The sequence below is a fragment of the Cyrtonyx montezumae genome, unplaced genomic scaffold, assembly GCF_038088225.1.
Source record: "Cyrtonyx montezumae isolate F1298 unplaced genomic scaffold, pur_monq_1.0 scaffold_28, whole genome shotgun sequence".
Taxonomy (NCBI): Eukaryota; Metazoa; Chordata; class Aves; order Galliformes; family Odontophoridae; genus Cyrtonyx; species Cyrtonyx montezumae.
In genome coordinates this window covers 3,343,039-3,351,560 of record NW_027072025.1, presented here as the reverse complement: position 1 = coordinate 3,351,560, position 8,522 = coordinate 3,343,039, and positions in this window count along the sequence as shown.

Below are 8,522 nucleotides of genomic sequence, written 5' to 3'. Positions count from 1 at the left end.
TCCGACCCCATTTCGTTCCGCATTGCTCTCATTTGCGCCGCAAACTTTCCGTTCAATCCTCTCCCTATTGTTTCCGCTCCCATTTCACTCCTCTCCCATTAGCACCGCAACCTTTCATATCTCTCTACTCCCTTAGTTTCCGCTCCCATTTCTCTCAGATCTGCTCCCATTTGCACCACAACCTTTCTCTTGTCCCCACTCTCTTAGTTTCTACTCCCATTTCGCTCAGATCTGTTCCAATTTTTCACGCAACCTATCTGTTCTCTCTTATCCCTATGTTTCCGCTCCCATTTTGCTCCACTTCGATCCCATTTCCACCGCAACCTTTCAGTTCTCTCCATTCCCTTTCTTTCCAAAACCATTTCATTCCGCTCCACTCCCATTTGCGATGCAACCTTACAGTTCTCTCAACTCCATTTGTTTCCACACTCATTTTTCTCTGCTCCCATTTGCGCCGCAAGCTTTCAATTCTCTCCTCTTTATTTGTTTACACTTCCTTTTCACTGCGCTCTGCTCCCATTTGCACCACAACCTTTCAGTTATCTCCTCTCCCTTTCTTTCCACTCCCATTTTGCTCCGCTTCAGCCCCATTTGCGCCACAAGCTTTCAGTTCTCTCCTCTTTATTTGTTTACACTTCCTTTTCACTGCGCTCTGCTCCCATTTGCACCACAACCTTTCAGTTATCTCCTCTCCCTTTCTTTCCACTCCCATTTTGCTCCGCTTCAGCCCCATTTGCACCGCAAACGTTCATTTCTTTCCTCTCAAGTAGTTTCCCCTACCATTTCACTAGGCTTAACTCCCATTTGAACCGCCACCATTCAGTTCTCTCCACTCTTTTTGTTTCCACTCCCATTTCGCTCCACTCCACTCCTATTTGCGCCGCAACATTTCTGTTCTCCCCAGTCACATTGTTTCCGCTCCATTTTCGCTTCGCTCACATTTACACCGTAACCTTTCAGTTCTCTCTGCTCCCTTTGTTTCCCCTCCCATGTAGTTGCGGTCCGTTCCTATTTGCGCTGCATTCTTTCAGTTCTCTTCACTCCCACTGTTTCCGCTCTGCTCCCATTTACGTTGCAACTGTTCAGTTCTCTCCATTCTCTTCGTTTCTGCTTCCATTTTGATCCGCAGTGCTCCCATTTGCGATGCAACCTTTCAGTTCTCTCCAATCAATGTGTTTCTGCTCCCATTTCGCTCCACTCCCATTTGCGCCGGAACTTTTCTTTTCTCTCCACTCCCATTTCGCTTTGCTCCAATCCCATTTACATTGACACATATCAGTTCTATTCACCGCCATTTCGCTTTACTCTACTCCCATTTGCACCACAGCCTTTCGGTTCTCTCCACTCCTTGTTTTTCTGCTCCCATTTCGCTCCACTTTTCTCCCTTTTGCCCCGCAACAATTCAGTTCTCTCCATTCCTTTTTTTTCCGCTCCCATTTTTCTCCGCTCCACTCCCATTTAAACAGAAAACTTTCAGTTCTCTCCACTCCTTGTTTTTCTGCTCCCATTTCGCTCCACTTTACTCCCATTTGCACCACAGCCTTTCAGTTCTCTCCACTCCCTTAGTTTTCGCTCCCATTTTGCTCCACTAAACTCCCATTTGCAATGCAACCTTTCAGTTCTCTCCAATCAATGTGTTTCTGCTCCCAATTCGCTCCACTCCCATTTGCGCCGGAACTTTTCATTCCTCTCCACTCCCATTTAGCTTTGCTCCAATCCCATTTACACCGCAAAATATCAATTCTCTTCACTGCTATTTCGCTCCGCTCCACTCCCATTTGCACAGAAAACTTACAGTTCTCTCCACTCCTTGTTTTTCTGCTCCCATTTCGCTCCACTTTGCTCCCATTTGCACCACAGCCTTTCAGTTCTCTCCACTCCCTTAGTTTTCGCTCCCATTTTGCTCCACTAAACTCCCATTTGCACCGCAATCTTTCAGTTCTCTCCATTTATTTTGTTTCCGCTAACATTTGGCTCTGCTCCGCTCCCATTTTATCTGCAACCTTTCCGTTATCTCCACTCCCTTTTACACCGCTCTAATTCCATTTGCTCCGCAATCATTCAGTTCTTTTCTCTCCCATTGTTTTGTATGGGAACTGCTGAATCACGGCCTGAACCACTGATTGGTCACCTGAGGTGAGCACCAAGTCAGCCATGGGGGCACAGGTGAAGGTGATATACCTGTGTGGGTGGAAGGGGTGGAGCCTAGTTCCTCCTCTCTCAAACCCCATTTAAGGGCTGACCACCACCAGGGAAGGATCTCTTCTTGGAGATCCCTTCCATGTGGAGTCCTCTGCGAGCCTTGTCATCTTAAAGGTGAGCCATCTTCTCTTTTGTATTACCTGTATAACTGTTTGTATAGAACTACTTGAAATATACCATCTTCTATACTATTCCCTGGTGGAGTATCGTCATTAGGAGTTATTTACTCTACATTTGGCGAGCCAGGCAGCTCTAACTAAATCCATAATGTCGTTTATTTGGAGTATATTTAAATGGGCCAAGGGGGAGAACGTTACCCCCCTAGAACAGATAATCCCTGGTCTAATTCCAGGATTCATGGGGTCACCCTACTATGGATTGGCATCCGTTATTGAGAAATGGGGACCCATGCGGGTTCCAGGGACTGCCGCTCCTTCTCCATCTAATTTGACTGACTACTTTGTAGGATTAGATAAAGACATACTTATTACCAAGGAGCGGCGGTTAGCTGCCTCTGCAGTAGCCTGGCCATTAGTAATGGCCATACTCAAGTTAGATGTCGCAAATGTTAATATGGAAACTGAAAATCAGCTATTACGAGACCGTATTGAGAAACTGGAACAACAGCTGGGTACGTTAACAACCAAAAAGCCTGGCCTAAATGTCCCCACAAGACAAATAAGGAATATATTGGTAGAAGACACCCTAAAATCAGAGGAAGAAGACTCTGATATGACAGGGGAAAAGATCTCTAAGGCAATTCTCGAAACTCCATCTATGATGGACCCATTCGAGATTCGGCCTATTATAACTCAAAAAACAAAGAAGGTACAGGATAGACCAGCAGGGGTGCCTCCTGACCAATGGCCCCCTGCAGAAACCTGCCTCCATGTGACCGCTCGTCCATACACAGCTAATGAGTTGATGGACCTAGTACAACGGTTCCATCAGAAACCAAGAGAAAGCATACCATCATGGCTCCTAAGGTTATGGGATGCAGGAGCTGAAAGTGTTTTAGTAAATGGAACAGAAATGTCAAAATTAGCATCTATAACGATAAACCCGGCATTAAGACAAAGATTATATGCAGCTGTCCATTATAATGAGGAAAACCATTCTATTATAGATTGGTTGATGGCTGCGTGCCGCTTAACATGGCCCAATAAAACTGATATCCCTCTTAATACTGGTTTGTGGTCCTCTATGGAGGACCTCCAGACCTATATCAGAGAACTGGGTATGAGGGAGGCTCTGTATGCGGACACTTTTGAAAGCCCCGATACGGAAAAATTTACAGCGGGCATGAGAGATCTAATACTACAGCAGGCCCCCTCCCACCTATATGGGATGTTGGTTTCCATATTAAATCCGTTGGTGGCATCAGAAGCCATCGTACAGCAGGCAGCCCAGTTAGTAGCAGACTTAGGGGAGACGGAGCGCGTAAGAACCAGGCGTAATGTTCGTATAGTGGAAGATGCTGAGGCCTTCCCTATTAGAACTAAAAAGCCTGCTCCACGGATGCCCCGATCAGGCCCCGTACGGGTATCCCGGAGGACTATGTTTAATGATCTCATACGGGCTGGGGTTGCATTTACCAAAATTGATGGGCAACCCAACCATGTTTTGTTACAGCTGTGGAAACAGCTTAGAAATGATCAGAAATTTCAGAGTGCTCCCAGAAAATCGGGAGTACGAATTATAGAAAAAACACCAACAACAACCTGGAATTTGGCTGACTTTATAATACCGAACAGAAGGAAAAAATATCCGCAGGTGTCACAGGCTACAGTGCCTGAGCCACCTGTGGCAAAAGATTTAGATCTGGCAAAATTCATGGATTAACGGAAAATTCTGGTCCCCATAGGGCCTCTAGCTGTGACCGGAGGCCCTATGTAGAACTAACAATATTCTGGTCCAGGACAAATGTGCAGAAGGTGATGGCTCTAGTGGATACTGGCGCAGAAACATCGATTATATATGGAGACCCAACGAAATTTAAGGGTAATAGAGTGATGATTGGTGGGTTTGGGGGACAGACTATTCCAGTCACCCAGACGTGGTTGAAATTGGGGGTTGGGCGTCTCCCGCCCCGGGAGTATAAGGTGTCGATTGCCCCAATTCCAGAATATATCTTGGGCATAGACATTCTATGGGGTCTGGCTCTCCAGACAACTGTGGGAGAGTTCAGACTACGGCAGAGGTACATTAGTATCCGGGCAATACGGACAATATTGAGGGGCCATGCGAAACATGAGCCCATTTGTTTGCCAAAACCACGCCGGATTACTAATGTAAGACAGTACAGACTCCCGGGTGGACAAGAAGAAATATCAAAAACAGTGCAGGAATTAGAGAAAGTAGGTATTATAAGGCCTGCACACAGCCCATATAATTCCCCCATATGGCCAGTACGGAAGTCGGATGGAACATGGAGAATGACGGTGGATTATAGGGAACTGAATAAGGTCACGCCGCCCATCCATGCGGCCGTACCCAATATTGCCTCCTTAATGGACACTCTTAGTAGGGAAATTAAAACCTACCATTGTGTCCTGGATTTAGCGAATGCGTTTTTTAGCATACCTATTGCTAAAGAATCACAAGATCAATTTGCATTTACGTGGGGAGGCAGGCAGTGGACCTTTCAGGTCTTGCCACAGGGGTACGTGCACTCACCAACATACTGTCATAATTTGGTGGCACGTGACCTGGCTGATTGGAGGAAACCAAACAGTGTGAACCTATACCACTATATTGATGACCTCCTGTTAACATCCGACTCACTGGAAGCAGTAGGGGAGGCAGCAGATTCATTAACTGCCTACCTAAGTGAAAGAGGATGGGCTATCAATCCTCAAAAAGTGCAAGGTCCAGGACTGTCCGTAAAATTTCTAGGGGTAGTCTGGTCAGGAAAGACCAAAGTATTACCTGATGCCGTCATAGATAAGGTTCAGGCATTTCCAGTCCCTACAACACCAAAGCAGCTGCAGGAATTCCTGGGTATATTGGGATATTGGCGTTCCTTTATACCTCATTTGGCGCAGCTGCTGAGACCTTTATATAGACTTACCAAAAAGGGCCAATTATGGGACTGGGGGAGAACAGAACAGGATGCTTTTCAACAGGCGAAACAGGCAGTTAAACAAGCCCAGGCACTGGGTATATTTGATCCTACCCTTCCAGCTGAGCTAGATGTTCACGTAACTCAAGATGGCTTTGGCTGGGGCCTGTGGCAACGTCAGAGTTCTGTTCGGACCCCCATTGGATTTTGGTCTCAGGTGTGGCATGGAGCAGAGGAAAGATATAGTATGATTGAAAAACAGTTATTGGCTGCCTATTCTGCATTACAAGCGGTAGAGCCAATAACCCAAACGGCCGAAGTTATAGTCAAGACTACATTGCCAATCCAGGGGTGGGTAAGAGATCTGACCCACCTTCCTAAGACGGGGGTGGCCCAGGCGCAGACGGTGGCACGATGGGTTGCCTATCTCAGTCAGAGGAGTAGTCTATCTTCCTCACCGTTGAAAGAAGAGCTTCAGAAGATTCTTGGCCCAGTAACGTATCATAGTGATGCACCAAAACAAACTTCGGTTGCTCCACCACAGAAGAGTCCCGTCCAGGAAGGAAAATATCCTATTCCTGAAGATGCCTGGTACACGGATGGGTCCAGCAAGGGCAACCCAAGTAAGTGGAGAGCAGTAGCGTACCATCCTGCCACAGACACAATCTGGTTCGAAGAGGGGGATGGTCAAAGCAGCCAGTGGGCAGAGCTGCGGGCGGTGTGGATGGTTATAACCAAAGAACCTGGTGATGGTATCCTGAATATTTGCACAGATAGTTGGGCTGTGTATCGGGGGCTCACTCTTTGGATCGCACAGTGGGCCACCCAGGATTGGACTATCCACTCCCGACCGATCTGGGGCAAAGATATGTGGTTAGACATATGGAATACAGTCAAACACAGAACTGTGTGTGTCTACCATGTTTCTGGTCATCAACCCCTACAGTCACCAGGAAATGATGAAGCCGACACACTGGCCCGAGTTAGATGGGTTGAGAACTCTCCATCTGAGAATATCGCTTACTGGCTACATCAAAAGCTGCGGCATGCTGGGCAGAAGACCATGTGGGCAGCCGCTAAAGCGTGGGGACTGCCCGTACAACTATCGGACATCGCTCAAGCATGCCGAGACTGTGACGCCTGCTCTAGGATAAGACCGAGGTCGTTGCCTGAAACTACAGCCCATCTTGCTAGAGGACACAATCCTCTACAGAGGTGGCAGGTTGATTATATTGGGCCTCTCCCTCGGTCTGAGGGGGCGAGATATGCCCTAACCTGTGTCGACACCGCGAGTGGGCTAATGCAGGCCTATCCAGTACCAAAAGCCAACCAGGCATACACTATAAAGGCACTCACAAGGTTGATGGCTGCCTACGGGACACCGCAAGTCATCGAGAGTGACCAAGGAAGTCATTTCACGGGTGCAGTGATACAACGCTGGGCAGAAGAAAATAATATTGAGTGGCGATTCCACCTGCCATATAATCCAACGGGGGCAGGCCTTATCGAACGTTACAATGGTATTCTCAAGGCTGCCCTGAAGACAGACTCTCAGTCCCTGCAGGGGTGGACAAAGAGACTCCATGAGACCCTGCGGGACCTGAATGAAAGACCTAGAGATGGCAGACCCAGTGCCTTGAAAATGTTACAAACAATATGGGCCTCCCCACTTAGGATCCAAATTACGGGCACCGATAATGAAGTGAAACCTCAGATTGGCAATGAGAACAACCTTCTGCTCCCTGCCCCTGAGGACCTAGAACCAGGTACCAATAGAATAAAATGGCCCTGGAAGGTGCAGGTAGGACCACGATGGTGCGGCCTACTTGCACCTTGGGGGAGATTATTGGAGGTGGGGGGTTCGGTAGCTCCTCCGGTTATAGGTACATGGCCTACTGAAATAATGGTTAACACTCCAGTCTTCATTGCTAAGGGGACCCCTATCATGTCTCTGTGGCAGATCAGGACACCCCCTTTGGTGCCTGATATAGTCGTACAGCCACAGACATCGGGTCAAAGGGTCTGGTACAGGCGACCAGGGCGTGCCCCTGTACAAGCTGAAGTGTTAACCCAAGACAGGAATACGGCCTGTATCTTGCCCTGGAAAGCGGATCTTCCCCTCTTGGTACCTCTAAAACACTTGTATTACTCCCCATAAGTCTATGAATCACCAGAAGGAATCAAAACAATACTGCAGTGTTCCAGAGTTGTTATAAGACCATGTGAAGCATCTGGTGATGGTCTAACCGGGACTGATGACACGTAAGATGGACCTGCACTGTATGATTACATGCTTCCAGTAGATACCACCGAGCACTGGCCCAAAGAAGAGTTCGACGGTTGCGCCGATCATCACTCATATCAGATTACATCAGCATGCGTTGCGACGGGCAATTATGTAAGCGTCGCGATGTATTGGGTCTCTGTATCAAGGGGAACTCACCTTATGGTTACTTGATCAGTGGTTCATGTCGTGAAGGGGTGGAGTGTATGGGAACTGCTGAATCACGGCCTGAACCACTGATTGGTCACCTGAGGTGAGCACCAAGTCAGCCATGGGGGCACAGGTGAAGGTGATATACCTGTGTGGGTGGAAGGGGTGGAGCCTAGTTCCTCCTCTCTCAAACCCCATTTAAGGGCTGACCACCACCAGGGAAGGATCTCTTCTTGGAGATCCCTTCCATGTGGAGTCCTCTGCGAGCCTTGTCATCTTAAAGGTGAGCCATCTTCTCTTTTGTATTACCTGTATAACTGTTTGTATAGAACTACTTGAAATATACCATCTTCTATACTATTCCCTGGTGGAGTATCGTCATTAGGAGTTATTTACTCTACATGTTTCCGATTCCATTTCGTTCTGCTCCGCTCTCATTTGCGTTGCAAACTTTCAGTTCAATCCTCTCCTTTTGGTTCTGCTCCCATTTTGCTCCACTTTGTTCCCATTTGCACCGCAACCTTACAGTTCTCTCCACTCCCTTTGTTTCCACACCCATTTCTCTCCACTCTGCTCTCATTTTTAATGCAACCTTACAGTTCTCTTCTTTCCATTTGGTTCCGCTACCATTTCGCTCCTCTCCCATTTGCACCACATACCTTCAGTTCTCCCAGTCCTTTTTTCTGCTACGATTTTGTACTTTCGCTCCCATTTGCGACGCAAAATTTCTGTTCTCTCCACTTCCTTTGTTTCTTCTCCCATTTTGCTCCGCTCCCATTTGCACCACAACCTTTAAGTTCTATCCTATTTCATTTCGCTCCACTC